This window comes from Hipposideros armiger, unplaced genomic scaffold, assembly GCF_001890085.2.
Source record: "Hipposideros armiger isolate ML-2016 unplaced genomic scaffold, ASM189008v1 scaffold_131, whole genome shotgun sequence".
Taxonomy (NCBI): Eukaryota; Metazoa; Chordata; class Mammalia; order Chiroptera; family Hipposideridae; genus Hipposideros; species Hipposideros armiger.
Genome location: NW_017731481.1, coordinates 3209690 through 3227960, shown reverse-complemented (window position 1 = coordinate 3227960; position 18271 = coordinate 3209690).

Here is an 18271-nt window from a genome sequence, read left to right as displayed (position 1 = left end):
AGGCGGAGCCCCAGGGGTAGGAGAGGAGGGCGGGGGCGGGGCCGGGCCTCTGCGCGGGGAGGAGGGGAGTGGGCGGCTGGCGGGGAAATAGGAGGCAGAGGGGCTCTCAGCTGCCTCCGGGCGCCACGCGCTCACCCTCCGCCCGGCGGAAACCTGCCTGTTGCTTTGTCTTGCTGCCTGACAGGTTTCCCACCCAGAGAAAAGTGAGAGGCGCTTTCGATGGTGTTTCCTCTGAGACGGGCCAAGTGAAGGAAGCCGCGAGTTGGGCGCCGTCCCACTTGGTACCGGGACGAGCGCGCACGCGTCCCTTTGGGGCCCGGGACAGCCGGGCGGGGGCCTCGTGGGTCCGCGATGTGCTTTGTTTGCCTGTCTGAGGGAGCTCCATGGGCGACCCAGATAGTCGATCGCCCTTAGAGGCGGGTTCGGCCTGAAAGGTCAGGCGCCTGCATCCACCACCCTGCAGCCTTGCCTCGAGATCATCCCACACCGACTGTGCGTACCGGAAGATAGCTCACCTCAAAACTGCATGTTCAATCTAAAGTGCCACAGACCCGAGGTGCCTTTTTTCCTCTTCCCCTTGACCCTCTGCTGCTGAGGCAGGACTGGAAAGGCGCCCTCCCCTGGCAAAGGGAGAGGGAGACCTAAAAACCACCCTCTCTGTAAGGTTTATTACAGCAAAGAGGGCCTCAGCTTCAAGTTCAATGCCTACCAGATCTAAGCACCTGGAGGTAGAACTCCGTGTGGCCAGATGCATGGTGCTTATGGTATGTTTGTGTTACAGTTTTAATGTCACGAAGACGAATCTTATGATGAATAAAGATACCCAAATACAGGGAAGTGACTAACCTGGCCAAGCTTTGAATTGCGGGTGGAGGGTGAAGTTCCTTGGTGGCTCAAGAAGCCGGCGCAGCAGCAGGTCAGGATACAGCGAAGCACAGAAGTCACCTACTTTTGCTTTGACTGCCCCAGTAACATCTATCAGTCGGCCAGTAGCACCCACCAGAGGAACCAGAATGAGGGAGTGGATGCAGTTTTACAAATCCCTTCAAACTTGAAATGACCTCAGCCGGTACTCCCCAGGCCAGAGCAACAGTTTGGACAGATGGGTAGGTTTTTAAACACCCCAGTTATTTGGGTATATGTCTGCTTTATGGATAGACCCTACACCCTTACAGAAATACCCCAAAAAGCCAATCCCTATGTTCCTATTCCTAGTAAATTCCAGCCTCCTTTGAAGGTTGAGGTCTGATGATTTTGTTGGCAAAAAATCAGGAGTAAGGCCATGTAGGAAACAGAGTTGTCATCTGGGACTTGACCACTGGTCTGGTGGCCTTTACTTAGAAAATTAACCAACAACTCATAAGGGGAAGAAGGTCAAGGATTTTATGCTGAATCTAAAACCATAACTATTCCCACACATAACTATTCAAATAGGACACAGAGTGGATGTAGATTTACATGAGTTGACTAGTTGAGAGACCTGGGAATAGACACCTGTAACCTCCTCTGTTTTCTCAATTATAAAATGAGGATAATATCTTGCAGAATTGTTATTAGCATGACAAATTATGTAGAGCTCCTGGCTTATATAGTAAATGTTCAATATAGGGGCATTTCAAAAGTTAAGCAACAGAAATGTGTTTCCTGTTGTCATCACAAAGGAAATTTAATTTTTCTCCCCGAATCCAAAATGTTTTAAAATCTTACTTACAAACGTGATCTATTAATCCTTCATTTTTCCCACCTTCAGTAGTCAAAGGTATAAATGTTAGAGATTCTGAGCAGCATAAATTAACCAGTGTTACCACTTCTGAGTTGATAAAGCCCAAAGCAAATCTAATAAAGGTTGACATTTCATTTTGCCAACATGTATTTTGTGTGTGAATATTTTGTTAGGCTTTTTGAAATATTGAAAATAGAGTAAAAATCCCATGTCTGATACTCTAGTCTCCAGAGATCCCAGACACGCAGCTCAAATGATCACAACTGTGCTCACGGTGAGTGTTAGATACACAGACATCTACCTCGATAAAAGAAGGAAGGTGGCATATAGGCCAACTGGGGAGCAACAGCCTCTAAAAGTGATGGGTTGGTCTATACTGATCCACTGCCACATCCCTCTGCCCAAGAGCCTAGTGTATATGGGATGGAAAGAAAGAAAAACTATAAATCAGGCAAGAGGTCAAAAGAAGAAATGAAAAGGAAGTTGAAATTCTCTCATGCATTATTCATGCAGGCAATTAATCCTTACTATTTCTGAAGGCCAGTTTGAAATACGAGATTGTGGAATATTTATTTTTTTTGGTAGAAAACTGAATATTTATTTAGAATTGAGAAAAATTTCAAAAACAAATTTTAAAGAGTTTATAAATTCCACAAACATGACCACCTCCAGAAAAATCACACATTTTTATTAGCTGCCTTCATAATATTTTTTATAAACTCCTAAAATACTATATAATAATTTTCCCCCATTGTGTCTCCTCTGCATACTCTTGCTCAGCTTTTTAGAATGATTTTTTTAAACAGCTTTATTGAGATATAATTCATATGCCACACCACTCACCCATCTGAAGTGAGCAACTCAATGGTTTTTGTGCAATCACTACCACAGTCAATTTTAGAAAAATTTTATCACCCCATAAAGAAACCCTATGCTCTTGGCAGTCATTCCTCTTTTCCTTCCAACCCTCTCAGCTCCTGGCAACCACTAATCTACTTTCTGTCTCTATAGATTTGCTTATTCTGGACATTTCATATAAGTGGAATCATACAATAAGTGGTCTTTTTGTGACTGGTTTCTTTCATTTAGCATAATGTTTTCAATGTGAATCCATGTACAGCATGTGTCAAAACTTTATTCCTTTTTATTAACAAATAATATTCTACCATATAGATAGGCCACATGTTATATACTGATTCCATTCATCAGTTGTTTGACATTTGGTTTGTTTCCACTTTCTGGCTTTTCTGAATAATACTGCTATAAACATTCATGTACAAGTTTTTGTGTGGTTGTTAGACTTTCATTTCTCTTGGATATATACCTATAGTAGCATTTTGTGGGTTGTAGGTAACTCTAACTTTACTGCCACAGTGGCTGCACCATTTTGTATTCCCATCAGCAATAGGGTTCCAATTTCTCTACATTCTAACCAACACTTGTTATCGTCTGTATTTTTTATTATAGCCACCCTAGTGGGTATGAAGTGGTAGAATGATTCTGTAACATCATTTTCTATGGGTAGAATAGAAGGATAGTCCAGTCTTTTCTCTAGCATGGTTGAACAAAAGTTGCTTTTATATTATTATCAACATTTTAGAAAAGCTCCTGCCTCACTTTTATTACTGAAAATAATATGTACAATTTTAATGTATTGTCAAATTAGGGAAGACGTCTCAAGTTTCTTTCATATGTGAACTGAAGGATTTCGGGACATTTCAAGATTTTTATGCAATGATTAATATTCAATGCTCAAAACTGAAACTCTAACTCATTTTTATTAATATTGTGAGTTTTGTCACTTCTTAGGTGTCAGTTATTACATGTCAAAAGAGCTAAAGGAAAATATTTTTTCATATTGTGCTATGGTTTACTCCTATTTATTATTTAAATTCTAAGACAATCCAAGAGACTTGGAATATGCATTTTTTAAAAAGTTTTTATTTGAAATACAGTAATACCTTGGTTTGCAAGCATAATTCATTCCAGAAATAAACTACTCATATTGCAAGACATCGCTCATTTATCACATTAAAATGTGTTAGAAATGTTTGCTCGTCTTGTGGAACACTCGCAAACCACGTTGATCACAATCCAAGGTTTTACTGTATACAAAAACTCTAACCTTTACAGTATCTTCAATTAGAAGGCTTCTTATACATGCTTCAGTGCATTGATAGGATACTTTATAAATCCTATACCAACTGCATAAAAACAATTGATAGAGTAGAGAACAGTATCTTATTTATTGTTGTATTCCTAGCTTCTAGCATTGTGGCTGGTTTATAGTAAGGCCTCAGTAAATAACTATTGCATTGAAAATTGCCATTATTTAAGGTAGGAATACTCAACTTAAACTGCAAATTTTTAGCTCAAATATACAACAATCTAAAGTCATGTTGTACTTGAATTTCAGTTGTCCAACATGAAACTAAGAGGACACGTCTTCTTAGATGTGAGACAGAATTCATCATGGCATTTGACTCTGCTGAATACTGAATGGATACTGGATGAATAAGAGTATTGGGAGACAAGAAGCAAAGACCAAAAATGTGGTTCGTGTGCTTAGGTGACTGGCAAGAGCAGAGAAGCACGGAAAGATGCAGGAAGGGGATCCTGCCTGCCCCGTGGCAAGTGCTCAGAAAAGGTTAGATCACAGGGTGATCTGGGGCACAGAGTACACGGAGCTCACCTTTTCCTCGTGACCAAAAAAAGTTAGGCTAAGTGTGGTAAGAATAATAATAATATGCACAAAAAAGGTTTCAGCTTACTTTTTATTATCTTTCTTTGAATACCTATTCTTTCATTAGTTCATGTGACAAATATTTATTGAACAACTACTGTGTACTAAGTGTAGTTTACTGACGATAGCAGTAAATAAAACATCCCTGTCCACATGGAGCTTACAGGGAGCTTGGGGAGACAGAAATCAAGCAAGATAAATATATATGTAATATGGTAATAAGTGTTTTAGAGAAAAATAAAACAAGGAATGGGAATAAGGAGTAGAGTGTGGGTGGAGGGGAGTAGATAGTTGCAAAAGGTATTCAGAGAAGGCTGCACTGAGAAGGTGGAATTTGAGTAAAGACCTAAAAGAGATGAGGGCGGTAAGCCATGCAGATATGTGAGAAACTGTATGTAAGTACAGTAGGTAAGTACAGTAGGTAAGTACTCTGTATGTAAGTGCAAAGGCCCTGAGGGCTTGCCTGGTAGGCTCTGGCCACAGCAAAGAAGTCAGTGTGCTTAAAGCTGAGTGACTAAGAGAAATGGCAGCAGGAGGTAGGATGTGTGCGGTCTTGCAAGTCAGGTAAGGATCTGGGCCTTTTAATGACTTTGGAAGATTTTGATCAGAGGAGTGGTATGATCTGATTTATGTTTTCCCAGAATCACCCTGTATGATGCAGGGAAGTGGAGGAAGCAGGGAAGCGAATCAAGAGGCTAATTAAATAATCCAAACAGGAGATGATTGTGGCTTAGGCCAGGATGGTAGCAAAGGAGGTGGTAAGAAGTGTTTAGATTCTGGTCATATTTTGAAGGTTGACCTGACAGAATTTACTGGTGTATGGAGGGTGTAAGAGAGAGTCAAGGATGGCTCCAAGGGTTTGGGGCTACATACTAGAAAGATGGAGTTGCAGTGACTGAGCTGGGAAGACCATGGGGGGAGAAGGATTGGGCTGGGGAGAGCAGGCCCTCGGTTTTGGACATGTTCAGTGAGAGGTGGTATTTGACTCTAAAGTGTCAAGTAAACAGTTGGATATATGAGATCAGAGTTCAGGGAGGAAGTTGGTGCTGGAGTATAAATTTAGGAGTTACATTAGAGATGGTATTTACACCAATGAAGCTGAGTGAGATCACCAAAGAAGTGGATGGTAAAGAGAGAAGGGGAGAGTCCAACACAACACTGAGAAGTTAGGGAGATGAGTGTGAACCAGCAGAGGACAGAAAATGAACCACCAGTGAAGTAGGAGAAAAACAAATACACATCCTTTAATGGAATGTTTTCAGGTTATTTTCACATGAAACTTTTTTCCCTCTAAAGTTTTCAATTAGCAGTTTCTCTATTCTGCTGTCTCCCTGCATCCTGTTATCATCACTTCTCTTTTTATCAACACATTCTATTACTTGCAAGAATGGAGGAGAATGTGGTATGCTTGTAATTCTAGCAATCTCTCACTTTGTCTCAACCTATTTTTAATGCCTGACCTAGTTACTAATGTTTGTTCACTAATTTTTTGCAAAAACAATAACTTCTATAATTAACTAAAAAGATATTTTAATTAATATATAGGTTTCCAGGGTGATAGACATTAGCTATTAATTAATTTGTAATTAATTTATTTTTTGTTACAAAAGAAAGTAACTACCAACCATAGTGTCTTCCATTGTAAGAAGAAAAATCTAATGAAATCAATATACATTTTAAAATAAATTCTATTAAATTTATTATTAAATAAATTTTATTCCATTCAGTGGAGGAAACTTTCCTTTCGCATTAAAGGAAAATCTGTCGGGCCCAGAAGTTGTTCAGCTCATTCATAGGTCCTTTAAACACAGTGTCTACTCAGTAATTCAACCAGCCAGTCCAAACTTGACCTAGATTTAATCTTCTTCCTTGTTTAGCTGGAAGTGTGCAGTGGGAAAGAGAGGGTGGGTGAGGTCCTCTGTTCCTGGTACCCAGAGGGACACTTCCCCTTCCTGCTGAGTCTCTTTCTCCAGCCGTCCCTGTTGGCTAGACCCCAAGAAAGTAGATCCCAGTCTAACTCTCTTGCACGTGGCCCACAAGAAACACTCACAGGCCCCTTGCTTCAGCCACTCTGGAAATACAGGCTAATCCCAACCATACAGCAGGGGCCCTCTGGCCCAACCCCCAAAGCACTGGTCAATTCTCACAGTGAGGTTTCCTGGGAAGACACTTCTCCATTAGCTCTCGGGGGCAGGATTGAGTGAGGCCACCATTCTCAACATTTTACCGCTACAGGGAACAATTTCAAGTTTCTCCCAAGGGTCTCTTTGAAGTCCTTTCACTAGGCTTGGGGTCAGAGAGTAGCACCTCCCACTTTCCCCTAACAGGGAGTGGAAGGAGCATCTCCCCCCCAATCTCCTCACACTCTCACTTCTTTTTATAGCTTTGATCTGACTGTGGGATCCAAGATTGTGGAACAGAGTGTTAGGACCATTTCCTTAAAAATCTGGCATGGGATGGAGGCCTGTCTCTATTCACATTGATATCCTTTGATGCTGATTGCATGGACACTTTCGTAGATCCTGAGACAGGAAGAGCCCCGTTCTCCCATCCTCTTACACTTCTTAGCTTGAAAGAGGCATAGCATTTTGCTTTCTCACTGTAAATACACATGCACATATATTTGCATGGACACCTAAGTATATGCAGTATATATTGTACCTCTGGTTATAGACTTAGTCACCTCTATTGTAAATGTATATGTTTGCAGGGGATAATTCTGAAAGATTGGTACCCTTGTGGGCAGTTATCATTGAAAAAAATCCTACATCTACATCTAACCCAATCCATCACAACCACATTGTGAAAATTGAGACACTTCATATTACCTATTCCTCATACCTGTCCTGCCCAATTCAATGACTATTAGTAGCCACATACTGCCATTTAAATTTAACTTAAATGAGTTAAAATTAAATTAAATTAAAATTTCAGTTTTTCAGTCTCATTAGCCACATTTCAAGCCACATTTCAAATGTGGCTAAAGACTACTATATTTAGACAATGTAGGTAATGAACGTTTCCATCATCATATAGAGTTCTAGTAAAAAGCACTGCCTCACACAGGGTTTGGCACATGGGAGGCACTGAATAAATCATAAATGAAAGTTTAGTCCAAAGATGTGATATGATTGAACTGGTTAATTTTTCTGAGAAGCTTTTTAGTACAGTACTATGTACTGACAACCACTAAGAACAAACACCAAATCTTTACATAGGTACAAAAATAGCTATAGCTGCTTTTCTATTTCATGCTTGAAAACTTATGTACACCCTCCCATCCACCAGAACATGCTTTATCATCAAAATAACTGCTGAAAATATTTGGGAAAAAGTCCCTATTTCCCTCAAAAAACAAATCACTTTTTCAGTATTATTCAACGAATGGAAAGGAATTGTTTCAAAAGCAGTATTTGTATTGAAGGGGGATTCCATGTAAAAACATTTCTTGGCTGAAATAAACATTTCACTTATAATATTATTTTTCCAGGACAGAAATGACCTATGGAAATTACCGATGACTATGTGTGTTTGAATAGTAAAAGTACCCCCACATTTCTCCAAGAGGACAGCATAGCATAGGAACACCACTGCCCTGCAGTGAGTAATGACGGAGAGACAATGAAGGGAATCCCAGGGGCCTCCAGAATGTTGACTGGGAGTCAGGAGACAGACAGGGGCTCAGCTCACTCCTTATTTAACCATAGGATGGGGCCTGCATCTTCTTAGGCCTCTGTTTCCTTTTCTATGAATGAGAAAAAGATTGGCCTTTCCACTTGCAAAATTCTAGCATTCTGGCTGGGATTTAAAGAACTTTCAGTTAAAAGCAGTCTTAATTTTCACGATCCTCAGTCTTTCTGGCTTTAGTGACAATGGCAAATCCCAGAAGCTGAATCTCTAAACATTGTGAATTGTGATCCCAAGAAACTCAGGCTAGATAGCACTGTCCAGAGGACAGAAACCACAACTTATTTATTTACCTTTTATCTCCAGCACAGGGAGTATTGTCTAACCCAGAGAAGGGGCTCAACAAATGTTCACTGAAGGCATGAATGATGCATGAATGCATGAATGAATAAAAGAATGCATGCATGCATGAATGAATGAATTCGATCTATTTTGAGAGGGAATAGCATATTGTTTAAGAACTCCTTTGATTTGTGTGGCTCTCCAGAGATAAATGTTATTAAAACAACTGTCAACAAAGTAAGTACTAGGAGGACTTCAAATAGAACTCTCATCTCAAAATACATGCATTATGAACTCTTAGATTTGAAAATTTCTGTAAACTTAAGTGTTTCTGAAAGGAGAGAAATCTATCAGCTCTCTAGTTCTCATTAAAGACTCCGATTCTGGACATAACTGCTGAATTACCTGCAAGAAGTGACAAGTTCCTGTAGCTGAATTCTGACAGATTGGCTCTTTGAGTCTCTTCACTTCAAAATTCTGTGAACCCAGAAATTTTGGTCTATTGATTCATATAAATCCACTTTAAGGAACCCTGGAGAACAGGATTTTTTTTTCATTCAAAATCAGTTTTATTGAGGTATAATTTATATACTGTAAAACTCACCAGTTTTAAGTATTGTGATAATGTGATTTATAATAAGAAATATATTTTTGGTCTTCGTTGTCCCCATTCCTGGCACAGAGCTCTTAAACCCTTGACATTTCCTAACCATGAGAGCATAAATTGTCTTTTGTTATGTTAATGAGGTGGCCTTTGGACAGCACCTGAGGATGAGGGCTGGTTGCCAGGAGAACCAACTGTGGGATTAGAGGGTTGGAACTTTCAGTCCCACTCCCCTGATCTCCAGGAAGGGGAAAGGGACTGGAGGTTGAATCCATGCCAAAGGATTTAATCAATTGTGCCTGTGTAATGACACCTCCATAAAATCCCAAAAGGACAGGGTTCAGAGAGCTTCTGGGTTGGAGAACAAGTGGAGATTCAGGGAGAGTATAGCACACTCGGAGAGGACATGGAAGCTCCTTACCCTTTCCCCATACCTCACCCTGTGCATCTCTTCCATCTGGCTGTTCCTGAGTTCATCCTTTTATAATAAACCAGTAATCTAGTAAGTAAACTGTCTCTGAGTTCTGTGAGCTGCTCTAGCAAATTAACTGGACCTGAGCAGGGGGTTGTAGGAACCTCCAATCTATACCCTGTCAATCAGGATCCCAGGAGACAACCTGGACTTGTAACTTCTGAAGTGGGGGGTTGGGGGATAGGGGAAGTTTTGCCCTTAGTTCCTTAAGGACTGAGCCCCTAACCTGCTATCTCAGGGTAGATAGTGTCAGAATTAAGTTGAAGTGTAGGACACCTAGCTAGCTAGTGTCAAATGCTTTTTCTGCATCCACTGAGATAGTCATATGATTTTTCTTTCTTGTGCTGTAATTTTTGTTTGATTTTCAAATGTTAATCCAACCTTCTATTCCAGAGATAAACCTTGCTTGATTAGGATATATTATTATATTATTCTGATAAAGCAGCCATAACAGAATACTATATAGTCTTTGTGGTTTAGAGAACAGAAATTTATTTACTTCAGTTCTAGAAGCTGGAAGTCCAAGATCAAGGTGCCAGAAGGGTTGGTTTCTAACAAGACCTCCTTTCCTGGCTTGCAGTCACCTTCGTGCTGTGACCTCACATGGTTTTTCCTCCTGGTGTCTCTTCCTATCTTACAAGCACACTAGTCCTACTAGAACAGGGCCCTACTCTTATGTCCACATCTCACTGTAATTACCTTCTAAAAGTCCCTATCTCCAAATACAGACATATTGGGGATTAGGGCTTCAACATATGGTTCTTTGGGGCGGGGGAGGGGGGCACTATGTAGTTCATAACAATTATACTTTTATATATTGCTGGATTTAATCTGATAATTGTTTTTTTGTTGTTTTTGTTTTTTTCCAGCTGAGCCATCCTGCCACCTGTTGGCAGCTCAATGGCTGCTCAGCTTGGGCCGGGCATAGAACCGCTGTTGCTCAGAGCTCACACTCTTGAGCGAGCTCTTAACCAACTGAGCCACTCGGCCGGCCCTGATAATTGTTTTTACTATTATTGCACCTATGTTTATGAAAGATATTGATCTGTAGTTTGCTTTCTTGCAATGTACCTTTCTAGTTTGAGTATCAAAGTAATGCTAGCCTCATAAAATGAGTTGGGCGGTGTCTTTGCCTCTCCTACTTTCTAAAAGAGTTTGTATAGAATCAGTATCATTTCTTCCTTAAGTGTTTGGTATAATTTACCTGTGATGCCATATGGACTTGGAGTTTTTTTGTGAGAAGGTTTTTAATTACAAATTCAACTTATTAAGAAATATATATATATAATTATACACAATAATAATAAAAATATATACATATATGTAATTATTCAGGTTATCTATTTCTTCTTGGGTAAGCTTCTAAAGAATTTTCCCATTTCATCTATGTTGTCAAAGTTATTGGGATAAAGATTTTCATATTTTTCTTATTATTCTTTTAATGTTTTTATGATCTCTAGTGATATTCTCTCTTTCGTACTTGATATTGGTCATTTGTGTCTTCTCTCTGTTTTTTTTTCCTCATCAGTTTAGCTAGATGCTTGTCAGTTTTATGGGTCTTCTCAAAGAATCAACTTTTTGTTTCATTGATTGTCTATATTGTTTTTGTTTCCTGTTTTATTGGTTTCTGTTGTTATTTTTTCCATCCTTCTAGTTTGAATTTAATTTGCTTTTTCTTTCCTAGCTTCTTAAGATTACGGTTCAGAAATAGCTCCAGCTTAAGCTAATGGCAAAGGAAATAGGATAGATTAGAAGCAAGTTTAGACTGTAGAAAGGTATTAGGTGGACATCCAGGCAAAAATATGAAGCCAATATCTGACAGAGAATATCACTAGATTCTGTAAATACTCCCCCAAACACACACACACACACACACACACACACACACACACACACACACACAAACACTCGGAATAATGCACCCTCTCCCTACTGAGCATTTATCCTCTTCACCCCCTTATCTACTTAGTTTCCAGGCCTCTACCCATCTTTCGTTTCTAAATTACCCAAAGAGAAGAAACTCAACATAGTAATTGTCACAACCTCTGAGGACCACCCTAATTTTGGTTATGGAAAAAATCTGAAAACATTTATCTGTAAAGATATATATGCTCTGATGTTTATTGCAGCATTATTTACAGTGGTCAAGATATGGAATCAACCAAAGTATCCTCTGATAGATGACTGAATAAAAAGATGTGGTATATATTTACAATGGAATATTACTCTGCCATAAAAAAGATGAAATACTGCCATTTACGACAACAAAGATGGACCTTGAGATAATTATGCTAAACGAAATAAGTCAGTCAGAAAAAGTCGGGAACCATATGACTTCATTCATATGTGGGATATAAAACTGAAAGCAACGAAGGAACAAGACAAACACAAACTCACAGACACAGACAACAATTTAATGGTTACCAGAGGGTAAAAGGGGAGGAGGGATGGTAGAAGGTAAAGAGGGGGTCAAATAAATGGTGATGGAAAGAGAACTGTCTCTGGGTGGTGAGCACACAATGTGATATATAGGTGGTGTATTACAGAATTGTACACTTGAAAACTATGTAATTTTGCTAACCATTGTTACCCCAATAACTAATAATAAAAAAGAAAGTAAGAAAATGTACCTGCATAAGCTGTTTTCTCCCTCAGGTCCCCTTTTTTCACTCATATCTAAATATGACTCATTGCTATGGAATACAATAACAGAACCAATTCTATGTGTTTACCACACCATTGCAATTTTTTCCCGAGGCACATTAGGAAGACTACCTTTCCTAAACCAATCGTACCTAGGTGGGGCTGTGTTACTAGTTCTGGTCAATGGAATGTCACCAGAAGTTAACATATGCCACTTTAGGCCTGGCACCTAAAATCTCCAAGAGATCCTTCACGTTCTCTTCCCTGTTTACTGGAGAGGTGCCAGTACCCAGGGCAACCAGATCATTTACTAACACACATTCTGTGAAGAAGTGAGGAATAAACCTCTATTGTGTTAAGCTGCTGACATTTATGGGGGTTTTTTATTACATTACTTACACTGACTAATACCTGGCCCAAACTACATATAATCAAGTACCAATACTAAGCATATTATTTTGAAAGCTGTAAGAAAATTCTGTTGTTCAAAAATATGTGAATCATGTATCCTTATTATCAGTTATCAGTTTAGTCACATTTGACACACTACCTTTTGGAAAAAAAATCACAGCAGAGAACAGAGGAGTAATATAACAAATTTAAAGCCATTCTTTTATCTATGCTGCTGAATTGACCTTTGTTATTTGACACAATGAAATCAAGAACAATCTGAAAGAGTACTAAACAGGGTATTCCCCACCTCCCTAACAAATGGACTTAGAAGCTCTCCAGTGAGATTTAGGATGAAAGTTGATAACAGCAAGTATATTAGACACATAATAGTGCATGTGGGTGCTACTTGTGAGGAAAGTGGGTGACATTCTGATGATGGATTTGTTTCCGCCTGTTAGCTAAATAGGGGTGGAAAAATAAAACTACAAGCAAAAGACTTGGCTTCATAGACAGAACTCAAAGGGACATTTGAGACTATCTAACTCAATCTCTTTATTTTACAGATGAGAGAACCCTTTTGTAGACTCTTGGCACAGGTTACAAGACAAATGTTTGTGTAAAGTCATCATAATATTTTACTTTACAAATGTCCTAATTGGACACATCCCACAATCTGCTGTATTTTAGAGAAATGATCACCTTCCTAGAGGAGTTCTTCCTGCCATTCAGCATGAGTTGGGAATGGGATGCTCAGGCCACTGGATACTTAGAGGGAGGGGACCAATCGAGGGTGACAACCTGAAACCAATGAGTCCTACCTGGTCATTTCACTCCAATCACTATCTTCATTTCTCAAATAAGTTACAAATCAAAATGCTTTTACCTGATATAAAAGACATTAAGATCTGTGAAGCAGTTTTTATTTTTAAAAAAATCAACATTCCATTCTCTCAGACTACCCCCAAACACACACACACACACACACACACACACACACACACACACAAAATTATAAATAAGATGTGATTTACCTACCCTTTTTGTTTATATGTTAAATATAGAAACAAAATTGAAAAACAAGTTGATTTTGTAATTTAAGCTATATTGATCTGATTCTGAATTTTTTCAGGTAGGAAAATATTTCCAAAAAAGTATTAGTAATTTGTAGTTGATCAACATTCAACGTTAATGTCAGAGTATAGAACTTGCCTCTCCTTTTGTTGTAATATAAGTTGAACGTGCCCATATTATTGCTAAATAATGTCAGAAACCGTGAACATTATGAAGGCGGTCCACTTTAATACTCTAAAATTAGTCATTTGGTGAAAATGCCACATAGGTGTCATATATACACACACAAGAAAACAAAAAGACATATCTTTAAATCCATTTTGTTCCACCCAAAAAAGACTTTTTATGTGATTTTAAAAAGTTTTCTAATAGAGATACACAATCATCATATTTTTGGATATGAGATTGTTTTTCTCCTATAATTTTTTCTCATTTGTGGCTTACTATGGAAAGTGCCCATACCGGACATACTAGTTTATACTGCTTATGCAGTTATAGTGCTTCTAGTAAATGATTGATTTTCGAATGGCTGTCTGCAAAAGGACATTTTTCTTTTCTCTTTTACTATCTATTTGTTTCTTCAAACCTTAATTTTTAGTCTCCCTAAAGAACAGTGTTTCTGTTGCAGCCAAAGGCTCTCTAGATGTCAGGCTTCAAGGTAAAAATCAGGGCCGATTTGAAACCTCTTCCTTCTTTCTCCATTTTGTGCTCTTCTCTTCCTTCTGTTTCCTTTCTCCCCTTGTATTGTTTACACCCAGCTCTTTACCCTCCTCACCTTGGTTACCTCACTAGGATTCATTTTCTCATTTCCTTTTCCCTTGGCTCCCTCTCAGCCTCCTCTTAAGGCTCTTAGTCAGTTCCCTGTTATTCTCAGCCTATTGCCATAGTGACAGCCACAGTCCCAGGAGTACCTGTCTCATGGGTGGTTGGGGTGGACCTGACACCACATCCCACAAACGAGCCTGACAATGTGTGAATTTCAGCAGCTCTGTGCAGACGTTTAGCAACTAGGCCAGGACTGTCACTATACAGCGTTGTTAGAGAGAAAGAAAGAAAAATGAGAAAACTATTTATTTTTCTCATTAGAAAGAAGTCCACACTATTTAACACTAGATTGGCTCATTGCCTGCTCACTGATAGAGGAGTTAAGTGACAAGGTAAGATAGATATAAATATTTAGGGAAATATGATTATAGACAGAGAACGTTCTGGATACTAAGGGAAGAATTTGTAATTTTAGAACACAATGAGCCAGACTTAGGGACACTAAGTGGAAAAAAAAATTCCCATTTGAAAAGGATCTAAGGAGTCAAAGAGGAAAACCTGGCAAAGACTGGATGGTCAAAATTAGTAGATGCTTTTCCCAGAGTTAAGGTTAGTTCAGGGTAAAAGTCTGGAAGAGAATAGTTTGCTCCATATAATACCAACCATTCAATCAATAATACTATGTCACAAACATAGGTCCCCCAAGGGTTACATTAACAGCAAGAATCCAGTGTAGAAAAGGTTGAAGGATGAAAACAGAAGTCCTTCCTCCCCGCCCAACAAATTCATGGAATCATACGGACCTAGAAATCGTCTATTTCAATCTCACCCTCAAAGCAGGAAGTTCTTATACAATATTTTGAATAGGTGGCCATCCAGTTTCTGCTTCATTACTTCTGGTGACAGAACAATGAGTCATTGCCTCACAAAGCAGCCCATTCCGTTTTCAACAGCCTTTTAAAGGAAAATCCTCCACTAATAAAGAACTAACATTCATGTACTACTTACTGTGTACTAGGCATAGGCCCAAGTGCTTTCTCAGTGCATTAGTTTGGTAATCCCCATATGACCCCATGTAACACACTTGGAACAGGAAGCCCAACCTACTGAAGAAACAGGGTCTGGATTTAGGACCAGTCTGTTTGACTCCAGAGCCTTCCACATAACCACTATGCCATATATGGAGTCAGATCACATTTGACTCCACGTAGCTTTCACCATTCACTCTGGTCTGGACCCCCCACCCTGGAGGACAAACCACTCCAATTCCTCTTTGACTCCAAAAACCCTTCAGACACTTGAAGACGGTGACTGTGTCATCTCCTGCCCTTCCCCCACAATGCCTCTCCTCACTGTTAATTCAACACAAATTTGTAGAAGCCTCTTTCATTCTGATGACCCTCTTCTCAGGATGGGTACCCAGGGACAAACACAAAAAGATAAGATACAAATGGAGTAATAATTACAGATGAAATTTTCATTTTTGGCTATCAGATTCAAGTGAAGGAAAATACGGGTAACAAACAAAAATTATATTTATAAATATTTGCTATTGCATGTATTTATGTATACTTGCAAATCTTTTCATTACTAACATAGTAATTATTATTCTAAGCACATTATAGCACCACCTGATGATGATTTATTCAAACTGAATGATGTTTCAGGAGCTAAGAACGAATTTGACAGATACAACCATTTCTGTGCATCTCTATTTACTACCATGGTAACCAATTAAAATAGGTTTGCTTAATTAATTATTTGTTGGTAAAGCACTATGAACATGAAAACTGCTAATAACAGATGTACAGTGTTTAGTATTAATGCCAGTGTTATTATCATAAATGGTAAAATGTTTATGGTCAGAATAGATCAATTCACTTTCCATTAACAGTAATAATTTCATTGTTGAATTAGGAAGAAGATATTTAAAAACATTTATTGCTTAAAAAAAAGAGCAAATTGTCTATTCTCTCTTTTGTGCTTCTCTAGACCAAATCTTAACCAATTCACATTATATACTCAGGCAGATGTGAAAATTAATGCGTGTAACCAAGTTTCCTGATGAAAAAAGAGCATCTTCTGATGGTGGTTGTAATGTTCAAATACCACCAAGCCTTCTAGTTTCCCAACGCTGAACAAAGAACATGGAGATTGGCAGGAGTGCTGAGCTGGAGGAATTACTCCAGGAACTACTGGGTTGTTGAGAAAGTCATGACATATTTTTTCTATGTTTTTCATTGCAAAAATGCGTCATGACTTTTCCAACAACCCAGTATTTCCAGATATGGCACAAGGGGTCATCTGTGGGGGAACTTTAGATCTCCCTAAATCTTGTCAGCCTCCCCTAACTCCCCTCAGTGCTTATGCAATAGAAGTAAAAACAGCTGCTTGCCATGCAGACACCGCTCCGTGACAAGCTCCCCAGCCTTCCCCTCCAAACAGATGGGCCTCAAGTCTGGCCTGGGTTGAAATTCTGGAGCTGCCACTGCTTCTTTCCTATATGCCTCCTGCCATGACCTCTCGAGGCTCCAGGGAGATCTTCTAGCTAAGCTTCTAACATGGAATTTAGAAGTGCTAAAACCCAGGAGAGGCCCTCTCTAATCCAGCTCCCTGAGTTCTAACAGGTAAGGTAGTTTAGAGATACGGAAACACAAACTTCAGAGTTAGCTGAACTCAGGCATTGCTGGGCTGGACTGGCTGGGCTGGACTCCTCTGGATTGTGGGTGGAGTCAGAAATCTTATCCACAGATGGACTGAGAATACCTTCAGTTATCCTCTCTTCAACCAGATCCAGGAACCTCTGGTTGGCTCCATTTAAAAGGATTAAATGGACTATTCATCACCAGTAACTGAAATGTCCTCCCTTACATGATGGCTAAGTTCTGGGCTCCTCTTTAGATGGTCGATCACCCCAATACCCACTATGGGTCAGAACAAGCCAAGTATGAAGGAGGGTGAATATGACTTAATATTTCCCTTCTTCTGACTATCAGGTGCTTTCATGCTGCTAGTCTCTAGACTGACCCTGTTAGCAGAGTCTTATGCTCTTTCACAGCCCCTGTGCTCCAGCCCCTCCCATTACACATTTGAACTTACCTATTCTCTTCTTAAGTGATGCTCAAAGGACTCTTATGGGCAAGGCATTGCATTATGTATTATTGGTTTAAAAGAATTCTTCTGTCCTGTAAGCCTAAGGAATGGCTGGAGGTGGCAATTTCAAGGCCTGTGGCAGATCAGTGGGAGAACTGTGCTGAATAATCTGACCTAAATTAGGAAGGTCTGGCTTATAAAATATCAAATAGGATGCTGTTCAAATACAGTTTACATAAAACTGCCAACAGGCGATGCTGCGGAGGGATTCAGGGGACACTGAGCCAGGTGGACTTTCAGATGCCTCCCAGCCCTGAGATTCTAAACAGGTTGTGCTGAATTAATGGCAGCCTGAGTCACTGCTGATCAATGGCAGCGTGGAGAGGTTTGCTCACGGCATGCCGTAAGGATCCATCCTTCGCCCTGTGCGGTGCTTATCAAATCATAATACCGCAGACTGTTGGGGTTATCAGCCAACCTGTGGCACTCTAAGAAAGAGGGACTCAAAAGCTCTCCTCAAGCTGGAGCCATGCACTGATCTAACACTGAAACACATTTCTCTTGATCAAAATGTCCATACCTCTTCCCTATAATCTGTTCTGTGCGCCCATCTCAGAAATCTATCTTCCCTTCCTACAACTAAACCCTGTGCCTAAATTTGTGATCCTTTCTCCTTTCTTTACAGGGCATTGTTCATTGGAGAGAAATTTTCCCTTGAGTCTGTTAATCTCCCAAGTTTACATCTTATCTTTCTACTTCCTTTATATTCCAAACTTTTACCAAGAGAAATAATAT